The sequence below is a fragment of the Entelurus aequoreus genome, linkage group LG16 (assembly GCF_033978785.1).
Source record: "Entelurus aequoreus isolate RoL-2023_Sb linkage group LG16, RoL_Eaeq_v1.1, whole genome shotgun sequence".
NCBI classification, from domain to species: domain Eukaryota; kingdom Metazoa; phylum Chordata; class Actinopteri; order Syngnathiformes; family Syngnathidae; genus Entelurus; species Entelurus aequoreus.
The window spans coordinates 39,029,162-39,054,166 of NC_084746.1; the positions used below are offsets into that span (position 1 = coordinate 39,029,162).

Sequence of the window (25,005 nt, forward strand, 5' to 3'; positions counted from 1 at the left end):
CTTTATCCCATGCTTACATCGCATTGTGCAACGTGTGAATGTTTTAAGGGGAATTAAATGTGATCTCTGAAAGGAGTACACATTATTTCCAAAGCATGACCCCCACCCAGACATACAATACTAGTACAAAGCTAATAAAAAACAAGATTGTTTTGGGTATTTTCATTGTAAGTGGGCCAAATCACTTATATTAGAAAATTAGCTCACTGAAATGACTGGTGTCATTTGATTATAATAATAAGACATTTAAAGGGGAACTGCGCTTTTTTGGGGAAGCGGCACCTCGTCCATGTTGGTGATGTGTTTGTCTGCAATTTGTTTTATTTACAACGCACATGGCAGCACTATATGCTCACTGGGGGCGTGCCTTCAGCGTCCTCTCTCACCTGAAACCTTCACCCTTTAACGTCCGCATGCTGTCCTCAGTCACGTCCGCTTTTCCTCCATATAATGCCTGTTTCAGATGTCTATGTTTTTGTATCTGTCTCTATTTCAAATAAACCTCTGTAATAATAATAATACACATATACAAACAAAGAAAAATAGTCTCAAAGTACAAACATTTAATTCGCCTATTGTGTGCATCGCATACGAGCCTTTTTGTGCCCGGCAGCACATCCATAGTGGGCGGGCTGATCGATCTCTGGTGCTCAAAGTTTGTCAGCACATTCTGCATTGTCGACACTGCCTCCCCGACTCCTTTCTTTTGCTGTACGCCAAGAAGATTATCTGACAAGGGGAATTCTATGTTGTGTTTTATTAAGAACCATTGTAGCAATCTGGCTGTTAAAGTTAAGGAGTTTTGTGATTTCAAAGTGTGAGTGCACCACATAGCTAGTGACAATGCGGGTGCATGTTGGCAGGACCGCTGCATACAGGAAGAACAGTTTAGCTTGTTGTTGTTTTGGCTTTGTTATTAAATAAAAAGTTGATCCATCACCCCTCCGTTATGTTAATTTGAGATACAGGACTGTATGGTGCTTTATATTGTTTTCACAGTGTCCCAACTTTGACTAAAGTGTGGACTTTAGTTGAGGCTGGAACCCACTATTGATGTTTACATTGTTTAAGAATAAATTTGTTTGGATAAACAAACTTTTCTATTTACGAACCCTGTTAATTAATCGACAGTGTGAATTTGATTGTCATTAAACAGAGAGCATTGGTTGGTTGCAAATAGCAAAAGCACTGTTGATTTAGTCTCAGCTAGTTTGCTGTCGAAAGAAGACAACATCAGTATCTATGTCAAGTTGAGCTACATTCCTGCCATGAGCAGCATAATTTTAGTTGCATTGAAGCAGAAGTTCCAGAACACTCAGACGTAGATTGTACCACACCTTTTAACATGGTGACAAAATAACAATGAATCAGCCGCCAGTGTCTCCCAATTTTAATTCATGAAAAATATAATTACAGTAAATGCCAAATCCCTCAGGAATATTGTAGTTCAATCTTTGGCAGCGCTGCACGCCTACTTGCAAAAGTGATGGGCCCGTAATAGGGGTGACAACGTTCGTCTGATCACCTTCCATCTTTTTTCTCCCCTTTTAAAGTGTCTGGTTCTTCTCCAGACTGATTTATGAAAGAAATTAATTTGTGAAACAAACCATCCGGCATGTCAGGTTCCAATTAAATGCCAAAGTTATTTCATTCCAATGACATATGTAATTGCAGGGAAAACTTTCAACGTTTTTTTGTCAACATAAGCGAGAATAGATTTGGTTATTTTTAATATATTTTCTTTCCCAGAGAATTCAGCATCTTCAGTGTCCCCTTGTGTAACAGCAACAAGGCAATTACATGGCAACAAAAGGCCACACAACGCAGGACACCGTCCTGGCAGATTACACTTCATTACTGCTGCCGAGTGCAACAATAGACATTGGCATTTCTTAGTCTCCATCTATCTGTCAAGCGTGCTATTAGCCTGTCAAAGCACCATTAGGCCACCCTGGTAAAAAGACACTTTTTCTCTTCAAGTTCCTTCACTGTCATGGTTTCTGTTTGGTTGCCTTCCCTCTAACTCATTCTTCATTGATCGTCAAATGTGTCCTGGTTTGCTCAATTAATTTATTCAGAACTGGAATTAGAATGAGAATCAGTGTTTTTGGCTAAGTATGTTTAACACACAAGGAATTTGACTTGGTGCTCTCTTCGTTCAATGTAAACAATACATATTAAAGGCCTACTGAAACCCACTACTACCGACCGCGCAGTCTGATAGTTTATATATCAATGATGAAATCTTAACATTGCAACACATGCCAATACGGCCGGGTTAACTTATAAAGTGCAATTTTAAATTTCCCGCTAAACTTCCGGTTGAAAACATCTATGTATGATGACGTATGCGCGTGACGTCAATAGTTAAATGGAAGTATTTGGACACCGTTGAATCCAATACAAAAAAGCTCTGTTTTCATCTCAAAATTCCACAATATTCTGGACATCTGTGTTGGTGAATCTTTTGCAATTTGTTTAATGAACAATGAAGACTGCAAATAAGAAAGTTGTAGGTGGGATCGGTGTATTAGCGGCTGGCTGTAGCAACACAACCAAGAGGACTTTGACTTGGATAGCAGACGCGCTATCCGACGCTAGCCGCCGACCGCACGGATGATCGGGTGAAGTCCTTCGTCCTTCCGTCGATCGCTGGAACGCAGGTGAGCACGGGTGTTGATGAGCAGATGAGGGCTGGCTGGCGTAGGTGGAGCGCTAATGTTTTTATCATAGCTCTGTGAGGTCCTGTTGCTAAGTTAGCTTCAATGGCGTCATTAGCAACAGCATTGTTAAGCTTCGCCAAGCTGGAAATTATTAACCGTGTATTTACAGGTCCATGGTTTAATAGTATTGTTGACCTTCTGTCTATCCTTCCAGTCAGGGGTTTATTTATTTAGTTTATATCTGCATTTAAGCACGATGCTATCACGTTAGCTCCGTAGCTAAAGTGCTTCGCCGATGTATTGTCGTGGAGATAAAAGTCACTGAATGTCCATTTCGCGTTCTCGACTCTCATTTTCAAGAGGATATAGTATCCGAGGTGGTTTAAAATACAAATCCGTGATACACAATAGAAAAAGGAGAGAGTGTGGAATCCAATGAGCCAGCTTGTACCTAAGTTACGGTCAGAGCGAAAAAAGATGCGTCCTGCACTGCACTCTAGTCCTTCACTCTCACGTTCCTCATCCACGAATCTTTCCTCCTGGCTCAAATTAATGGGGTAATCGTCGCTTTCTCGGCCCGAATCGCTCTCGCTGCTGGTGTAAACAATGGGGAAATGTGAGGAGCCTTTCAACTTGTGACGTCACACTACTTCCGGTACAGGCAAGGCTTTTTTTTTATCAGTGACCAAAAGTAGCAAACTTTATCGTCGATGTTCTCTACTAAATCCTTTCAGCAAAAATATGGCAATATCGCAAAATGATCAAGTATGACACATAGAATGGATCTGCTATCCCCGTTTAAATAAAAAGAATTAATTTCAGTAGGCCTTTAACAATTAACTATAAACAAGTACTTGAATAACTAATATGTGCAAGACTAAAAAATAGAAGTGCAGTGGTGAATAGAGCAAAACCAAAAGATGATGACATGAACATGCTTACACAGTGACCAAATAGAGTTATTTTATAGTGTTTATCAGATTGAAAGCCTGGGGGAAGAAACTGTTCTTATGACGGGTTGTTTTGGCGAACAAAGATTTGTAATGTCTGCCGGAGAGGAGGAGTTAACAGTTTGTGACCAGGGTGTGAGAGGTCTGCAGTGATGCTACCTGCCTGTTTCCTGACTGAACCTGTACAAGTCCTGGATGGGGGGGAAAGTCAACACCAATGATATGTCCTGATTGTCCGTTGTGTGTCCATCTTTGTTGCAGATACAGACCAGACTGAAACAGACTGAAATATGGAGGTATAAAAATGAACGTCCGTTCCTGAGGCAGTTTTAAACCTCCCCTGAGGTGCAGTCACTGGTGTAGAGGAAGAAAGGCAGTGGGGAGAGAACATACTGTACCGATGAGGTCACCAGTGCTGGATGTAATGCTCCCCAGCCTTACCTGCTGCCTCCTGTCAGTTTGGAAGTTAGTGATCAACTGACAGGTGGAAGCCAACACTGTGAGCTGGGTGAGTTTGCGGTGCAGGATATACGGAATGATGGTGTTAAATGGAGAGCTGTAGTCCACGAACAAGATTCTAGTGTAGCTCCTTGGGGAACCAAGGTGATGCAGGATGTGGTTCAGTCCCGTATTGACTACAGCTTCCACGGACCTGTTTGCCCGATAGGCAAACTGGAAGGGGTTGAGCAGGGGGCCTGTGATGTCTGGTCACTTTGGCTCCTCACAGCTATAATAATGCCTCTGACCCCACCCCGAAGCTAGATGAGCCCACCACCTTAAGGCTCTTTAAAGGGGCCCTATCATGCAAAACCATCATTCTTACCACCTGCTGTTGTGCATTTGGGATCTGCATAAGTCCCAAAAGTTTGAAATCAAAGCGTGGAGGCATTGCAGAGATATTTATAGAACAATCTTGCCTTCCTTCCTGCTTCCTCCAAACGGCCTGGTTGTAATGTGCACAGTTGGTTACGTCACCAGTTGGAAATATCGTCAGCGTATTATCCATATATAGCATAAATCTACCCAGACTCACTTGCTTGCGTCCACCATTGTTAGTTCATGCACACACATCTGTTATTTGGACGACAAAATGCTCAAGATGATTTAATGTGTATATTAATGATATGTTTAATACATCCAAAGTACTGAAATGTATACTATTTGCAGACGACACAAATATATTCTACAGTAGTGATGACTACAATGAGCTCATAAATACAATAATTCACAGAACTAAACATAGTAAAAAAATGGTTGGACACAAATAAATTATCCTTGAATATAAATAAAACTAAGATAGTGATGTTTGGAAATCGCAAAATAACGTCTGAACAGAAAATAATTATTGATGGTACCCAAATTGAAATCATAAATGAGAATACATTTTTGGGAGTAATAATTGATAGTAAACTATCATGGAAACCTCATGTCAGACACATTAAAACAAAAATATCCAAAAGCCTCTCAATTATAAACAAAGCAAAACTATACCTCAATGAAAATGCACTCGTACTCTATACTGCACCTTGGTACTCCCATACCTTACATATTGTGTTGAAGTATGGGGGAATACTTACCACAACACAATTCATCCTCTGATTATATTACAGAAAAAGCAGTGTGGATCATTCACAACATTGGTTATTTAGAACATACTCATAATCTGTTTGTGCAATCAAAGTTGCTCAAATTTGATGATCTTGTATATAATACATCAATAATCTTATATAAAGCATTTAACAAATTATTGCCGCCTAATCTACAACGTTTTTTTATAAGACGAGTGCAGGCTCATAACTTGAGAGGCTTTGGGTATTTCTCATTGCCGAGAGCTCAAACCACGCGTAAACGTTTTTGTGTGTCTGTATGCGGAGTAAAACTATGGGACAAACTGGACTTACAACACAAGCAATGCCAAACTATTAATCAATTTAAACTAGTATACACACATAGGGTCTGGTTCAAATATAGAGATGAGAGTATTTAATTTGACGTGCTGTTGTACTCTGTCTCAAAGTGTTAACATGTGCTCAATGTTTCCTTACCATTATTGCAATGTTGTCTATTACCATTGTTGGTATTTTGTCTATTACCATTGTTGATATATTCATTCTTCTTACATTGTTGATACAAATTATTGTTACAGTGTAATAATTATTGTTACATGTGGTAATGCCACTATGGTACACATGTGTATAATCCTTAAACAAAGTAACAGTGAAACACAATGTATTAATCACTGAATTGAGAACTGGGGGTGGGATTAGATAAATTATCTTCTTCCCACTCCCTTTCAGGCAAAACTGGACCATCATGCTTACATACTGTACATTACCTTTTGCATTATATTAATGTATATTATTACATGTTGTCAACCGTGTACTTTTTTTTTATGGCATTGCCTGAAATAAATGAATAAATGAAAAAATAAAAAATGAGAGATTCAATTTGAAGAACGAAAATGCTGTTATTGGTTGTATTACTCAACACAGGACACGATCCGAACCTCCAGTCCCATCTGAAGAAGTAAGAAGTGCCTGGCTAACTTTTTTGTTTTGTGGAAATGTACCTTCAACTGTGAAGAAGTTGCTTTGAGTGTGTTCCAAGAAGAGTTCTGCTTCACCCACAAACTTTCACAAAAATATACTACTTTTAATGGCAGGCTCTGTGACTACTATCTATGGCAAACGGAGAAGACAATGAAACAGTAAGTAATAACAGTAGGTTAAAAATGTGTGAACGATTCGTTAGCAATGTTAGTTCGAGTTATCTCAGGGCATTCAATCGATCGCAACTGGATTGTTTGTCTTCGAAGATGTTTCGCCGCTCATCCGAGTAGGCTTCATCAGTTCGTTCTCTTAGACTTAGATTGTTCAGATCTAGTCTCGAGTTGTTGTGTAGTTATCTTAGCCTTCCACTGTAAGACAATAGCATCACCATCCTCTGGCAAAATAAAGAATGATTTTCCTGAAACCTAGTTTTAATTGGATCAGTGCCTACTATGTTTGGCAATGGATGAGTAAATCATATAATCCGTTATTACGTTCACGAAGTGGGCCCGTGGCGTACCTTATAGCATTGAGCCTCTAATTGTTTACAACTCTAAACAGCCGCGCAGCAAAGTTATTTACATCATACAGAGTAAAAAAGCCTTCTTTTGTTAATATGCACATATATACGTCAAGGATCTAGCATTAGAAAGTTAAGACACAGTAGAAGTTTAATTTCAGCCAGCGTGTATAGTTCCAGACCTGTACGCCAGCCGGGCTTCCTTCCTCGCTTCGTACGCCTGCATCTTTGCCTCCTTTCTTAGTGCCAACAAACCACAAGCCACGGTGGACCGCTGATCTCGCTTTAACAACCGGAACGTTGCGTTGCCTAGGCATAGTTTTTGTTGCAACTTAATATAACACGTACAGTGATACCTTGGTTTGTACGTATCTCACTTTTCGTATTGTTTAATTTTCGGCCAAAACGTTTGCTAAAATTTTTAAGCTGGTTTTCATATACTATCTCGATTATAAACAGTCCGTTTTGTGGAATCGAGTTCTCCAAAAAAATATCCAACAGGTTTGTGACTCAGCCTCAAAATAAAATGTGTTTTGTGTTAATATTTTTTGAGTGTTTGGAATAACAGCATTAATTGCATTTACATTATTCCTCATGGGGAAAACTGCTTTGGTTTTTGTACGATTTGGCGTTTGTCCGACCTTTTGGAACTGATCTCTAACAAAAACCTAGATACCACAAAAAACAAATGCAAAATAGTGGCCTACACAGCATGGACCGAAAACCAGACAACATGAGGCTCCTCCAAGGGTAAATACGCAAGAGTTTACATCACCATTACCCCTCAACTACAGCTCGTCTTTCACCTCACTGCAACATCACTTTACCTTGAAAACCATATAGATTACTCGCCCTTTATTTTCGGTACTTATTCTTGTGTGAGCACGACAATCGCTCCAAGAAAAGGCTGGTCAAAACAACATCCTCGTCAGACACAAAATGGTAGACGTAATAGGATGAAGGTCAATTTTAATGGTCGGCTGGAGCTCCACCACAGGGAGAAAGACACATGCACACACATACACATGCATGATACAGTAGATCAGAACAGAAGTTGTCCGGGTATTTATCTTGAAGCCTCCTGCAGGCTCGCTGACATTAAAGTATTGACGAACCTGGCCAGCCATTAGACAACCATAAAGGTGAAGGCTGCCGTTCAACATGTCTGTTGCCGTGAGAACCCGACTAAGAATAACACGTCACAAAAATAACAGCTCTCAGGCTCTCATATAAGCACTCAATGTAATTTAATACACATAAAGGCATCTAAACCTGCTTCACTCCTTGCTTGTGTTAACTTAGAGATCAGGCCAGCGCGTCTCTGTGAATCTGAAGATTTACAGACAGGTTTTTAGTGGGGTGTAGCCTTCTGTGACGACAGAAGCGGAGACTCGCTGTGCGACGTTGTGTTCCAAAAAAAAAGTCTAATTAAGCTAAGACCCAAGGAAAACAACAAGGAGACTTGTCAGCCTGAAAGCTGCAGATGTGAGCCTCAAACAGATATAAAAATAAAATAATATCATTGAGGATTTATAAACATCCAAATGGAAGTAGAGGAGTAGTAGCCATTGTTAAAAAGCAGGAACTGCATAAATCCTAAAATGTGGCTATTTCTATCATTGGTTTGATCTGAAAATAAACCACACAGGAAAAGAAGACGGTGCCTGTCATAGAATAATCTGTATATCAAATAATAATTATATTTATTTGTATTAGCGTTGGGCGATATGAACCAAAACTGATACCACGGTATTTTTAGTGTGAGTACAGCAGGGTTTCCCGCCTTAACAACAAAGAGCCACCGCCTAAACTAACGCCTTAACAAACTGCTACCATGAATTGATTAACGTGGACCCCGACTTAAACAAGTTGAAAAACTTCTTCGGGTGTTACCATTTAGTGGTCAATTGTACGGAATATGTACTGTACTGTGCAATCTACTAATTAAAAGTTTCAATCAATCAATGCTCCACATCCCCTGTCAGTACGTCTCTCTGCTGTGCAAGATTGTCCCACCCACAGAACCATCTGATTGGTTACACGCAGAACAGTAACATCCAATCAGCAGTGCGTATTCAGAGCGCATGGCACAGGCAGGCAGAGAGAAGAGACGGTGGGGTGAGTAGAAAGGTGTTTAGCAGGTAAGCATAAGGCAGCGGACTCTCCCCAAATTATAATAAACACCTCCCAGTCCTCTACAGCTAAACTACTAGTAACATCACTATGAGCCCGTTGACGTTTTAGCAACATAAGCGGCAGCTGAGCTTGCTCGCGGTCGTTGAGGTGAAGGCTAATTAGCTTTTAGCGTAACATTAGCTCTCTGTGCGGTGTGCGCGTGCGTGTTTGTTTGTTTGTTTGTTTGTGTGTGTGTGTGTGTGTGTGTGTCTGTGTGTGTGTGTGTGTGTGTGTGTGTGTGTGTGTGTGTGTGTGTGTGTGCGCCCCACATGAAACGGACAGCAAAGACCTGTCTGTCTGAAAGAAAGACAATCATTATTGACCTACAGTTAACAACTAAGTTACAAATGTCACCACATCTAGTGTGTGTGTGACAATCATTGGTACTTTAATTAAAATTAATTAATTTCACTTTACCTTTTTCTGTGTTGAATGAGCTGTGTTGAAGCAGCAAACAACGACATTATGTTAAATGAAGAGTTTCCTAAAGCTGTCTCCTATAGGCTAAAATAATAATGTAACTGCATCATAAAGCCTACATGAACCGTATGGTTTTCAGGGATGAATAGTCTCTCCTATTGCTATTGTACTATTTTTTCAGCTATAGTTACATTAATCATTAGTAATGTAGCAGCCTAGTTTTGAATGCCAGGGTCCCTGCTATCACATGTTAATAAACATATAACATTTACATAATAAAAATCAACTACAGGCTTCCCAAATGCTGTATTAAATTAAGCATGATGAGTTGAGTATATGTCAGCATGTGGCCCCACTTTTAACTATTTTTTTCAAATGCTTATTGCAAACGCTTACTTACAGTATGTCATTAATTTGACTTAGTAAGTCATTATTTTGACTTAGTAAATTATTAGGTCAAAATATTGACTTACTAAGTCATAATAATGATATACTTAGTATCTCAGGTAACTAGGACTGTTTTGGGTTTTGTTTTTACTTTAAGGAAAACATATCGAGATATATATCGTACATCGCCATTCAGCAAATGGATGTTATTTTGAAATGCTACATTTTTTTTTTATTATAACATATTATTTGGTTATTTTTTAATAAATATGTGTTCTATGTAATCAGAGTCTGTAGTCTATTGCCCCCCGAGGCTGTGGTGGCAGTGGTGAGGTGGAGACGTGGTGGCGACAGGCCGTCTTTTTACGGCTAGATAACCAGTGTTGTGCGTACTCAGATTATTTGAGTTGGAAGTAGTAGCATAATGTGCTGTTTATTCTTAAGTAATTAGTTAGCCGTCACTATGTCAAAGCAATTTTCGTTCATTTTGTTTATGAATGTTAGGTTTATAGCCTCACGTTTGTGCACAGGATAGATGTAGCTTCTACTAGCTCACCGCCTTTAAAACTACTCTTCAGCCACCCAGCCGCTACACTACAGTAGCTTAATTTGCACAGGCTATGGGGAGAAGCACTTATAAACCGAGGAGTAGCTAAACATTTGACGCAAAGAGCTGCAATGCTAAAACGCTAACAGAAGTGAACAACATAAACAGATGAGATTACAAGGAGAGATATGGGTTCTCAAACAAATTAGTTTATGTGTAAATAAAGCTCACCAATAGCCAAATGCAGTTGCTGTCCAAAGCATTGCATCACTCTGGAGTGGAGAAGTCAGCATTGTGTCGCCATATTAAAAAAAAAAATCAGATTGATGCGCGTCATAGTGCGTCATCAGAGAAGCCCCTGTAAACACGCAAGGGGTTGGGGCGAGCCAAACAGAATGCCCTGTGTTTCGCCTGTCAGGCGCATAGAAGAGCAAACGGCCATAACAAAGGCACATCAAAAGATCCCGGTATGGTGGTGTTGTCTCAAATATATACCGCGTTCTAAAATATACCAAGTGGAACTGCACTTTTTTAAAAAATGTTGCCTATCTTTTACAATCACTATGAGAGACAAGAACGCACGCCTTTTTTTAAATTAGGATTTTAAAGATGATAAAAAACGCTTGAAAGATTTGGCTAATGGGAATCACCGTTGTAGCCTTCAAAACCCTCCATCAACGTTTTGTATACACACTGCAAGTATATATATAATGTAGTAACGGACACCTTCATAAAGGCCTACTGAAACCCACTAGTACCGACCACGCAGTCTGATAGTTTATATATCAATGAGGAAATCTTAACATTGCAACACATGCCAATACGGCCGGGTTAACTTATAAAGTGCAATTTTAAATTTCCAGCCACACTTCCGGTTGAAAACGGCTTTGGATGACGACGTATGCGCGTGACGTAGCCAGTGAAACAGAAGTATCGGTACCCCATTGAAAACAATACAAAATAGCTCTGTTTTCATCTCATAATTCCACAGTATTCTGGACATCTGCGTTGGTGAATCTTTTGCAATGTGTTTAATGAACAATGGAGACTGCAAAGAAGTAAGTTGTAGGTGGGATCGGTGTATTAGCGGCTGGCTGTACCAACACAACAAGGAGGACTTACTTGGATAGCAGACGCGCTAGTCAACGCTATCCGCCAACCGCAACTGTGATCGGGTGAAGTCCTTCGTCGCCCTGTCGATCGCTGGAACGCAGGTGAGCACGGGTGTTGATGAGCAGATGAGGGCTGGCTGGCGTAGGTGGAGCGCTAATGTTTTTGTCATAGCTCTAAGTTTATCATAGCTCTTTTATCATAGCTCTAAGTTGATAAGTTAGCTTCAGCGTCGTTAACAACAGCATTGTTAAGCTTTGCCAGGCTGAGAATTATTAACCGTGTAGTTACATATACATGGTTAAATAGTATTGTTGATCTTCTGTCTATCCTTCCAGTCAGGGATTTATTTATTTTGTTTCTATCTGCATTTGAGCCAGATGCTATCACGTTAGCTCAATAGCTAAAGAGCTTCGCCGATGTATTGTCGTGGAGATAAAAGTCACTGTGAATGTCCATTTCGCGTTCTCGACTCTCATTTTCAAGAGGATATAGTATCCGAGGTGGTTTAAAATACAAATCCGTGATCCACAATAGAAAAAGGAGAGAGTGTGGAATCCAATGAGCCAGCTTGTACCTAAGTTACGGTCAGAGCGAAAAAAGATATGACTTGCACTGCATTCTAGTCCGTCACTCTAACGTTTCTCATCCACAAATCTTTCATCCTCGCTCAAATAATGGGGTAATCGTCGCTTTCTCGGTCCGAATCGCTCTAGCTGCGTTGAAAACAATAGGAAAATATGAGGAGGCGAACAACTGACTACGTCACGCTACTTCCGGTAGGGGCAAGGCTTTTTTTTATCAGAGACCAAAAGTTGCAAACTTTATCGTCGTTGTTCTATACTAAATCCTTTCAGCAAAAATATGGCAATATCGCGAAATGATTAAGTATGACACATAGAATGGATCTGCTATCCCCGGTTAAATAAAAAAATGACATTTCAGTAGGCCTTTCATAACAATATGTAATATGTACAATATACACACTGCAAGTATATATATAATGTAGTAACAGACACCTTCATAACAATATGTACAATATACACACTGCAAGTATATACATAATGTAGTAACTGACACCTTCATAACAATATGTAATATGTACAACATACACACTGCAAGTATAAAAATAATGAAATAACAGACACCTTCATAACAATATGTAATATGTTTTATATACACACTGCAAGTATATATATAATGTAGTAACAGACACCTTCATAACAATATGTAATATGTTCAATATTTAACGTATTTTGGTCATTTTAACCATTGCCAGAACTAAATCTTTGGCACAGCGCACGTCTGACTTCCAGTGTGTTCCTACTTCCGAATACAAAACGCTTGTGTTTTCTAATCATGGCGGACTCGGTAACAAACAACGAGGACGACTATTTTTGGACAAATGAGGATTCGCAATCTTATCTTTTTAAAGCTCAATAAAAAGAGGATTAACTACTGTTTCTAGAAGCGAGCACAAAGAAGAGGGTGAGACGGAAGCCAACAGTGAGGTGAAAATGACGTCGCTATAAATGTGGAATTTGGAGACGAGCTATTTCGACATAAATAGCGTGTTTACCCCAAATAAACCATAAAAAACGTAATAGGACCAGCTGGACCAAACAAACAACTGTCCATGGAGTGAGTCACTTTAATATTGATCATGATACATGCAGCACGCCATGCGTGTATCATGACAGACAACATACACCGTCTAGCTAGCTGTGTACAAACAAAACATGAAATAATACTTTACAGATACTGTATTATGATTGTTCATGTTTTTCACTCAGTACAGATTGGTGTCTTATCGCATTGTGTTGTGTATTACAAACTCAAACACTATTCGTGCTGACACATAAGCTAGCTTATCTCTTTCCGTAGTTGGCTTCCACGGCTAATACCGTAACACGCCGATGTGTTGCTACGCTAGAAAAATAGTTTCTCAGAGTTCACTCTTAAAATAACAATGTTGCTACAGCTTGGCTATTATACAGGTTAGAGAATGTAACCGAAAAACCTGATTTTTACACGTTAGAATGCAAAAATACAAATAAAAACGTTTGTCTTATTTTCTCTTATAATGACTGTCAACGAAAATTCCAGAAAAAAAAGTGCAGTTCCCCTTTAAGTATCGCGCAGTGGAACCTGAGTTTACAATCTTAATTGGTTCTTGAACAGGGTTTGTTTGTATATTGAAGCAAATGTCTCAATAATAAACAAGGGAAATGCCTCAACAAAAGTCCATATTTTAGTAAAGGTTTGTACACTTTGAACACAATATAAAGTGTATATCAAACAGACATAACAAGGGGGCAATGGATCAACTTTCTATTTAAAAACAAAGCCAAAAAACAACAACAGCGAGCTGAACTGTCCTCCTTATGCAGCCCCCCTGCCGACACACACAGTCACTAGCCCTGTGGTGCACTCACTGTTTGAAATCACAAAACTCTTTAGCTTTAACATGCAGGTCGCTAAAATTATTCGGAATACAAAAATTCACTAAAGAATGTTTCAAACAGTAAATAACGTATTTCTTTCAACTCATATTGAGCTTGCAAAACTAGAAAAATATTGTAAAAAAATCTGAAAAAAGAACACTTAAGTAGCCCACAAAATACACTATATTGTATTTGGCCACCCATCCAAATGATGAGAATCGGGTGTCCTAATCACTTGGCCCGGCCACAGGTGTATTAAATCAAGCACTTAGGCATGGAGACTATTTCTAGAAACATTTGTGAAAGAATGGGCCGCTCTCAGGAGCTCAGTGATTTCCAGCGTGGACCTGTCATAGGATGCCACCTGTGCAACACATCCAGTCGTGAAATGTCTTCGCTCTTAAATATTCCAAAGTCAACTGTCTGCTGCATCTAAGCCATGAATCTCCAAGTCCAATGCAAAGCGTGGGATGCAGGGGTGTAAAGCATGTCACCACTGGACTCGAGAGCAGTGGAGACGCCTTCTCTGGAGTGATGAATCACGCTTTTCCATCTGGCAATCTGATGGACGTGTCTGGGTTTGGAGGTTGCCAAGAGAACGCTACATTTCGGACTGCATTGTGCCGAGTGTGAAATTTGGTGGAGGAGGAATGATGGTGTGGGGTTGCTTTTCAAGAGTTGGGCCAATGAAAGGAACTTTGAATGATTCAGGATACCAAAACATATTGGAAAATTCCATGCTCCACATCTTGTGGGAACAGTTTGGAGCGGGCCCCTTCCTCTTCCAACATGACTGTGCACCAGTACACAAAGCAAGGTCCATAAATACATGAATGACAGAGTCTGGTGTGGATGAACTTGACTGGCCTGCACAGAGTCCTGACCTGAACATGATTTAACACCTTTGGAATGAATTAGAACGGAGACTGAGAGCCAAGTCTTCTCAACCAACATCAGTGTGTGACCTCACCAATGCGCTTTTGGAAGAATGGTGTTCCTATAAACACACTGCGCAACCTTGTGGACAGCCTTCTCAGAAGAGTTGAAGCTGTAATAGCTGCAAAAGGTGGACCGACATCATATTGAACCCTATGGGTTAGGAATGGGATGGCACTTCAAGTTCATATGTCAGTCAAGGCAGGTGACCAAATACTATTAGCAATATAGTGTATCACAGTAGCTAACTGAATGGATGAACATCCCGCCCACAATGACTGGATGAAACGTTCATAAATGGAGACAAAATTTGTAGACCAAAGTATATTTTTATCCAATCAGTAGTTCGTTAATCGAAAAGTTTAAAAAAATGATGGGTTCGGAAATCAAGGTTTGAATTGTTTGAGATATTGCATTCCTGCCTGCCCTTCTACAAGCGACCATTGTGCTGCAAACCTTCAATTATTATTCACAGCTGAGCTATGTGGAGTCCCTTTGGCACTGCAGTCAGTCATGCAGTGAGCTGAGAAGCTGATATGCACAGTGTGCAAAAAAAAAAAAAAAACGGAAATGTTTCAGACAAATTGTATATAAATAATAAAACAAGAGTTTTCCAGCAAGGGCAAGTGGCAGCCTGACTTGCAGGGGGGGGGTTTACAAAATACATTCAGTAAAGCATAATTAAAAGATGACTTGAGGCTAATTATTCCCATCTTCATCATTATCACACCTTGTCAAAACAGCCACTTACCGGCCTGGTTGGTGGTGATGTCTATGGACACGTGCTGGGACGGATAGGGGCTTTTATTGCTCACGCCGTTGACAGCTTGTATCTCAAAGCTGTAGAGCGTGTGCGCCAAAAGGTTGCTGATGAACACCCTGGTCTCGGTCAGACCCAGCTGACGAGGGACAAATTCCACGTTGTCGTCGCAGTGGGAGCAGGCGCGGCGGTCGGCCTGACACTTTTTGCACAGGATGTTGTAAACAACATCGTCCCGGCCGCCCGTCTCCCTGGGAGAATGCCACTCCAGGATCACGGAGGTCTCATTCACGATGGAAATGACATTCCTTGGGCTGGAAGGAACACCTGTAGACACAAGGAATATAAACATCAAACAACACATTGTGGGATGTGCCAAATCTTCACTTTTGGTGGAATTGTGAAGCTTTGGGGCGGAATCTTTATCACTGGAAAACTGGCTTGTAATCATTAAATGCAACAGTGGTGACCTCGAATCAACTGAACACTTGTGGGACCAGCACTTGGTAAGAGAATAACATCCCAGAACAAGCTAGTCAGGTTACTTCTAGACCTCCATCCCAGATCACACCTCACTCCTACCCACTTCTCCAAAGTGGGCTGGCTCAGGGTGGAGGACAGAGTAAAACAACTTGCACTGAGCCTAGTCTATAAAATCCGCTACACCTCCCTGATACCGAAGTACATGTCAAACTGCTTCCATAACGTAAATGACCGCCATAACCACAACACCAGGGGGAGCTCCACAAACCATGTTAAACCCAGATTCCGATCTAACAAAGGTCTTAACCCATTCTCTTTCTATGCCACATCAATATGGAATGCACTCCCAACAGATGTAAAAGAAAGTGCATCTCTATCCTCCTTCAAAACCGCTCTAAAAGAACAACTCCAGGCAACTACAACCCTAGACTAACACCCTCCCCCCACCACATCCCACCTCCCCGGATTATAATTAATCAAATGTAAATAATTAAATGTATATACTTTTTCTTATGCTTTCTGAGCTCACTATGTTCTCTGCTCGCTGTACATATCCTACCAAGTCAGACCTACACTGTTTTAATGTCCATTTCTCAGATGATATAATTGTTGATGACTGAAATATGCTGGTAGCAATCCAACCTAACCCCGCCCCGACCCAACCCCCTCCACATCCCAGCCCCCAGATTGTAAATAATGTAAATAATTCAATGCATATATTCTCATGATTAACTTGTGTGATGACTGTATTAAGCTGATAGTATTTATTTGTACCATGAATTGATTAACGTGGACCCCGACTTAAAGATGTTGAAAAACTTTCTCGGGTGTTACCATTTAGTGGTCAATTGTACGGAATATGTACTGTATTGTGTAATCTACTAATAAAAGTGTCAATCAATCAATCAAAAGAGTAGCTAACACAACCCTGTTGACTGATAGTCAATGCCTCTTAATTTAGGAGTGGAATGCCATTCCTCAGAGGCATCTTCAACTGATGCCTCTGACTGTTAAAGAATAAACTCAGATTGCAATTTTTTCTTCAATGATACTCGTAACAATTACATTTCCAGTCTACTAAAAAACACATAGCAACAACAGATTAAGGCAGGGTTTTCCCTTAATCTAACAAGCATGGCCCACCACCAAGGCAAAATCAGCTTGAAAATAAGGTTTTTATTAAATTACACAACATTAAAGTGTCATGATCTGTGGCCGGATCATGTTTTGTTTAGTTATGTTCTGTTATTTTTGGACTCCCTGAGTTCCTGTTTTGTGCACCTCTGGTTTTGTTTTGGTTTCTATGGGGATTAATTGGGTTCACCTGCCTCTGGTTAGTGGTTGGCACGCTCACCTGCAGTCGACCACTAATCAGAAAGCTATTTATTTACCTTTCTTGCCACGCTCAGTCTGGCTTCATTTTTTTCTCCATGCAACTGTTACGTTTGGATATTCCTGGTTCTTGCTTCTATGTTTCCTGTGCCGTAACACAACATAAACACAACAGAACAAATACCCAGAACCCTTTGCAGTACTAACTCTTCCGGGATACTACAAAATACACCCCCACTACCACCAAACCCCCCCACCCACACACACCTTGTAACGTCTCGGAAGCGTTAGTGCTGCAAATGATTCTGGGTATTTGTTCTGTTGTGTTTATGTTGTGTTACGGTGCGGATGTTCTCCCGAAATGTGTTTGTCATTCTTGTTTGGTGTGGGTTCACAGTGTGGCGTATATTTCTAACAGTGTTAAATTTGTTTATACGGCCACCCTCAGTGTAACCTGAATCGCTGTTGATCAAGTATGCATGCATTCACTTGTGTGTTCGTGCAGAAGACGCACATATGAAGTTGGTAGAGTGGCTGTGCCAGCAATCGGAGTGTTGCTGGTTACTGGGGTTCAATTCCCACCTTCTACCTTCCTAGTCACGTCCGTTGTGTCCTTGGGCAAGACACTTCACCCTTTGCCTCTGATGGCTGCTGGTTAGCGCCTTGCATGGCAGCTCCCGCCATCAGTGTGTGAATGTGTGTGTGAATGGGTAAATGTGGAAATAGTGTCAAAGCGCTTTGAGTACCTTGAAGGTAGAAAAGCGCTATACAAGTATAACCCATCTATCATCTATCATCTATATTATGTTCCTGGGCCAGTACTCGGACTGGATGAAAAGCTGACGTGACGATTTTCGGGAAGGGCACTGAAATTTGGGGTCTCCCGAAGGGTTGGCAAGTATGAGAATTAGCGGTGAATGCGGTGTTACCGCGGCACCGCCACTGTATATAATCGGCGGGCCAGCTCTCGTGTTAATTTGATATCGCCTCAAGGGCCAAGTGAAATAACATGGCGCGCCAAATTTGGCCCACGGGCCAGAGTTTGACACCCAAGCTAGGCTATTTGGAAATGGCAATAAAGATGTGGCACATTTCATCTTGAAGACAATTAGGCCTGTTCGATTTATATTTATCTTATCTCAGGGCACTCTCAGGTCTAGAACCGCACGTCTTATATATAAAGACCTAATAGGTGACGGACAAAAGGCAAACAATCCCTCAAAAGGAAGAGACCTCAAACAAAACCGAGATGGACTGTAAATAAACCGCATTTCAAACTCTATACAAGTTATTGGCAAGAAGCATGGGTATGGAGAAATATTCCTCTAAACACCTTTTAAAACTCAATTCCATGTTCAGTAAGCAAAAGGCCAGTGAATCCTGGATTTGTAAAAGTAACAATCCAGTAAGTCACACTCTGAGGCAGGCAACATTTTTGACTCGAGGGCCACATTGGGTTAAAATAATTTGGCCGGGAGTCGGGCTATCTATTTGTATATCCACAGTGACGGGTAAGCTACTTGGAAAATGTAGTACGCCAAGCTACTAGTTACTCTCAATTAAAGCTACAGGGGTAGCTAACTCCAGAGACTTGTAGCAAGCTACACTACAAGATACACAGCAAAAGTAGTTTGCTACATCAACACTACGTACATGTAAATATATAACTCAACTTAACGTACAACTTTTCACCAAACAAACAAGCAGAGAATACATGCTCAGTTTGTTTATTATAATAAACACAAACGGGAAGCATGCCCTCTGTCTGGCTTTTTAACATTTTAACATTTCTTTTAACTTGCAAAGTTGCAGTACCATGTAAAAAATTATATTACATATAATAATTTAAAGGCAGTTAAACAATAATAATAATATCAAATAAACACCAACAGATTTACAGTACTCTATTGGAATGGGGACATTTGAGCACGGGGTAAATTATTGTTTCAACAGAAGCCACAGTGGCAAAATTACAATAACCTGGCCAAAGGAAACGTGCAAAATATGTTCATCACAAAACAAACATTAACAAACTCCATCTTTACATGAACATAAATCAATAAAAGTGAACATATGTTAGTGCCAGGACTGGAATCCTTTGAACTTTTATACCAGCTAAATAAGCAGCATGAAGTAATCGACATTGACACTTTTCCTTGGCCTCCCTCATCCCTGAATGGCTTGCTCACACAGCTGTTAGTCAACCAAAACAAAACAGAATGTTTAGAAAATGTTGTAATTAATGTCCATTAAATAAAAGTGCTGACAGCCTATTGATACACCCTGGATGAAACATAGTTATTTAAACAAGACCCTTGCCATCATTTCGGGCAATGTGTTAAGATTTGGCTTCATGGTTTAAAGTGTCATGACCCGCCCTATCTTGTCTGTGATTGGCCCTAACACCTTACATAAACCAGCCAATCCTCATGGACTTTCTCATCTGTAAACCAACCAATCCTCATGGACTTTCTCATATGTAAACCAACCAATCCTCATGGACTTTCTCATATGTAAACCAACCAATCCTCATGGACTTTCTCCTCATATGCACACCAACCAATCCTCATGGACTTTCTCATATGTAAACATTGATTGATGATTGATTGATATACCAACCAATCATCATGGACTTTCTCATATGTAAACCAACCAATCCTCATGGACTTTCTCATATGTACACCAACAAATCCTCATGGACTTTCTCATACGTAAACCAACAAATCCTCATGGACTTTCTCATATGTAAACCAACCAATCCTCATGGACTTTCTCATATGTACACCAACAAATCCTCATGGACTTACTCATATGTAAACCAACCAATCCTCATGGACTTTCTCATATGTACACCAACCAATCCTCATGGACTTTCTCATATGTAAACCAACCAATCATCATGGACTTTCTCATATGCAAACCAACCAATCATAACAAACTTTATCATACGTAGACCAACCAATCCTCATGGACTTTCTCATATGTAAACCAACCAATCATCATGGACTTTCTCATATGTAAACCAAACAATCCACATGGACTTTCTCATATGCAAACCAACCAATCATCATGGACTTTCTCATATGCAAACCAACCAATCCTCATGGACTTTCTCATATGCAAACCAACCAATCATCATGGACCTTCTCATACGTAAACCAAGCAATCATCATGGACTTTCTAATACGTAAACCAACAAATCCTCATGGACTTTCTCATATGCAAACCAACCAATCCTCATGGACTTTCTCATATGTAAACCAACCAATCATCATGGACTTTCTCATATGTAAACCAACCAATCCTCATGGACTTTCTCATATGCAAACCAACCAATCATCATGGACTTTCTCATATGCAAACCAACCAATCCTCATGGACTTTCTCATATGCAAACCAACCAATCATCATGGACCTTCTCATACGTAAACCAAGCAATCATCATGGACTTTCTAATACGTAAACCAACAAATCCTCATGGACTTTCTCATATGCAAACCAACCAATCCTCATGGACTTTCTCATATGTAAACCAACCAATCATCATGGACTTTCTCATATGTAAACCAACTAATCATCATGGACTTTCTCATATGTAAACCAACCAATCATCATGGACTTTGTCATATGCAAACCAACCAATCATTGTGGACTTTCTCATATGTAAATCAACAAATCATCATGGAGTTTCTCCATATTGTTTTTAGTCGTGCCCCCCCGTTGAATCCCCGGCGTAGGAGGGCCAAGCAGCAGTAATGGTCATGGTCAATTGGAAGGATTTGCAGTCCATTTTCTCCCTTTGTAGCTTTTTTGGACACTACTACGTTACGCAGTTTTAAAAATAGCTAAGCTACTGGAATCTCTATTGTAGTTACGCTTTGTAGCAAAACACTAAATGTATCCAAACATTTAATAAAGTCAAATACAAATAGGGCAACTATCCCAGTTTGTAAAGTAAATTGGTACTGCATTTACATCAACAATATTAGCCTCCATGGCTGGACATGACAGTTTAACATATATCTATTTTTATTTTTTTTTTCTAACTCGATTAGACGCTGACAGGCCATAGCTTGGGGACCGCTGCTCTAAGAAAAATACCAGGCTGTAGAGGAAGATGTCTATTCTGTGCAATCACCTGTTATTTGTCTGATTTTTGTTGTTGGCAAAGCAACTTATCGTTTTCCTTTCTTCCCTTCAGCACAATTGGCATGCTAATTTATTCCCCTCACACCCGGAGGGATCATACAGCGAAACGTTTGTCTATCAAACATTGGTTATTTAGCAAAATGCAGTGTTGCATGGAGTATTCTTATCCAAGTGGCTCTGGAGATTCACGCTTGCATTCACTCCCCGGGAGCATGCAGCTGGAGCAGAGCTTCCAAAATGATATTCATGGAGAAATCATGAAACGATAAAACTGGTGTTTTGCTTGAGCGGCGCATTCAGTTTTGGGACTTTAAGTAAAAAAATGGCACTTGTTAGCCAGCCATCGCCCAATTGGAGTGGAGTTCGTTAAGCGTTGGTAGATTATGAGCTGCATGAGGAACTCCTTCCAGTGCTTAATGATAGCTTGGCGAGCACACAATGCCAAACATGCTCAGGTTTGGCTATGACTGCCCTGCAGATCCCATTTAGAAGCAATTTAACCCCCTTAATGCTTGACCTTTTTATAAAATGAAGCAGAACTAACCTCATCCTCACATAACTGGGTATAGGTCTTCAAAACGTGCTCTGCTGTCAAACATACTAATGGTCTTCACTTTCTTCTGACAAAATGTATATGGAGTCCTTAGTAATAAACTAGCAGTGAGGTAAATTGGTTAATATAACAAGAAGAAAGCTAAGGGGCAATTCATAATAGGCTTAGACATGCCTGGTAATAAAATGTGCTTCATTTAACTACTGAGTGCAGTATACATCCTGGCCCCAGCCCAGTAGGAAAGGGTGGGTGTAATAGACATAGCGACTTTAGTGGGTTTCACAGCAATAAATATTATTCCTTGTACTTATTATTCATATAAATTACTTTGCAAAAAAACAGAATAACTCAAAGTAATCCATAAAGTCAAGACCCAATGTAAGCTTGCCTACACACACTGGCAACAGAAGTCTTGTATAATTAGCACAATCACCTTTGACAGTTATTGATGAATGTCGCCTGGCATAAAGAAATGAACAGTAAGACTCAAAGTAATCCACAAGTCAGAACCCAAGGTGAGATTGACCAACAACTGTCATACCCTCCCGAGAAATAAACCCTCCACACACACACACACACACAAACACACACACCCACACACACACAAACTAAATAAACAATTTCCGTTCAATAATGTAAAAAACTTACAAACTGATGTTTGGCTTCAAGTATTTTTTCTGGGTGACGGTTTATGAGGTGGCGACTTGGCCAGGGTGCCCGAGCGCAGCTCGTCAGGCTCCAACCACCCGCGACATAAAGTGAGACAAGTGGTGGAAAATGGATGGTTTGATCGAGGTTTCATCGAGAAGTTTTTCAGTTTACTCGTATTTCCCGCAACATAGTTTTTTTTGTGATTTCCGTCCCTGCGGTTCTACGGGACCAGTTAACTGGAAACGCTCAAGATGAAAGTGGTGCGCTTTGTTTTGCAGACTTTCTTACCTCCGCCAAAGAGGTTATGTTTTCGCCAGGGTTTTTTTTTTCTGTTTGTTAGGAACATAAATCCAAATGTTCTGGTCAGATTTTGATGAAATGTCCGAAAACAACAAGTCTTCCCATCTAATACAAACACACTTCACTTAGGGCGTTCCATGCCCCTACCTTGCCGCTCCAGCGCTGCACAGAGGATTCTGGGGGATGTAGTTTTTTTCAGGCCCAATCAACGCTAAAGTGCCAGTAAAAGAAAGTACACACCAAGTTTTTGTTTCATACCGCCACAGCGTTATTGTGAAGACTTTGAAATCGAAATTCCTGGTATCTACAAAACCGTTACACCCCTAATGTATATACAAATATATATATACTGTATATTAGAGCTAGGCGATATATCGAATATACTCAATATATCGCGTGTTTGTCTCTGTGCGATATAGAAAATTACTATCTTGATATTCGAGTATACATTCTCACACAGTTGCTTTTAGCTGCGGGCATTACACTTCAGGTGTTTGTCACTCTGTCTTGTCTCTTCTTCTCACAGAGACATAAAACAAGTGCACCTTCTTACATACGTCACATACTGACGTGCGTTCAACCTCATACGCCCTCGCGGAGCAGAGTGGTAGCGACATGGTAACGTTAGCTGTGATGCTAGCGGAGCAGTGCGAGTGGCAATACGAGAGAAAGAAGGTGCGAATCTGGTAACAAATTGAGGAATAATTAATTCTGGCGGTGGTTTGGCTTCAAGCGGGTAGATGTTGAACAGACAACCGTAATGAATGCTCAGGGAGTTTTTGCATTTGCTCACACATTAAAAATGAGAGTGAACATTGCTTACTATATATAACCACAAAGTCGCTAAAGTACATCAAAGATTGTTTCTGCTAGGTCTTATTCTCTGGCAAACCGGGCTTGTATAAGGTGTGTTGTGAAGCGTAGTTAACCACTCAGAGTGACGCTCCACTGCCACAGTTCCATTATCATTTGAAACTTGCCAAGGGACACGTAACCAAATATTAACAATGCTGTATGTATACTTTTGACCCAGCAGATTTAGTCACATTTTCAGTAGACCCATAATAAATTCATAAAAGAACCAAACTTCATGAATGTTTTTGTGACCAGCGGACGCTACCAGTTTCATTCCATTTATTAAGAATCTAATCACTCTATCACAAAAAAATAAAAGTTGTAGAAATTATTGGAAACTCAAGACAGCCATGACATTATGTTCTTTACAAGTATGTAAAGAACATATTATCTATGTATGTAAACACAGTATTTAAGTATGTAAACTTTTGATCGTGACTGTATATATATATATTATATATATTTTATATAATATATATATTTTATATAATATATATATATATATATATATATATATATATATATATATATATATATATATATGCAGTATATTAATGAAGATTACACAGGATCTCAGGAGGATGGCCTGAAAGTGATCTGTGCTTAGGCTAGTTATGAATGATAACCACCCCATTGCACAACATAAATATACGTTACGACTCAAAATAATAAACAAGTTAGAAAAATTGCAGTAATAGGTAGTAGGGCTGACACGGTACTCGAATTTCTGAAGTCGATATATAATAATATATAATAATAATAATAATATATAATTTCCACTTACTAGATACCACAAAAAAATAAATAAATAACTTAACCCTGTACTGTGCTTATAAATAGGCTCATATATAAGAACAAAACTATTTTACATTCTAAAAAGAACAGTACTGGTGTGGAGCCTTGAAGTAAATATTTGCTGTATTTTTAAATTTTTGTCGGGTTTTTTATTTATCACTTTCTTGAGCAAAACTCTTTATTGTCGGCCATAAACAAATGACCAAAAGCATTGGTAACACATGTCTATCTAGCAAAATTGGTCATTTTCTGCCACACAAACCAGACCAAAACCAACCACACAAAAAGTCGGACAACTCCAACACCACACATAATGTGTAATTCCGGGTCATTACACTGTGATTTACCCATCAAATGTGTGCTTATTCTACTGTCATTTATTAAGAATCTTAATTTATAAATATTAATCGTGAAATTATGTTGTTA

At 39.8% G+C, this 25,005-nt stretch overlaps 1 pseudogene; it reads right to left on the reverse strand.

The window, feature by feature from the left end:
• Positions 1–25,005, reverse strand: part of LOC133631212 (ephrin type-B receptor 1-like) — a 475,430-nt pseudogene that overhangs the window by 50,179 nt on the left and 400,246 nt on the right.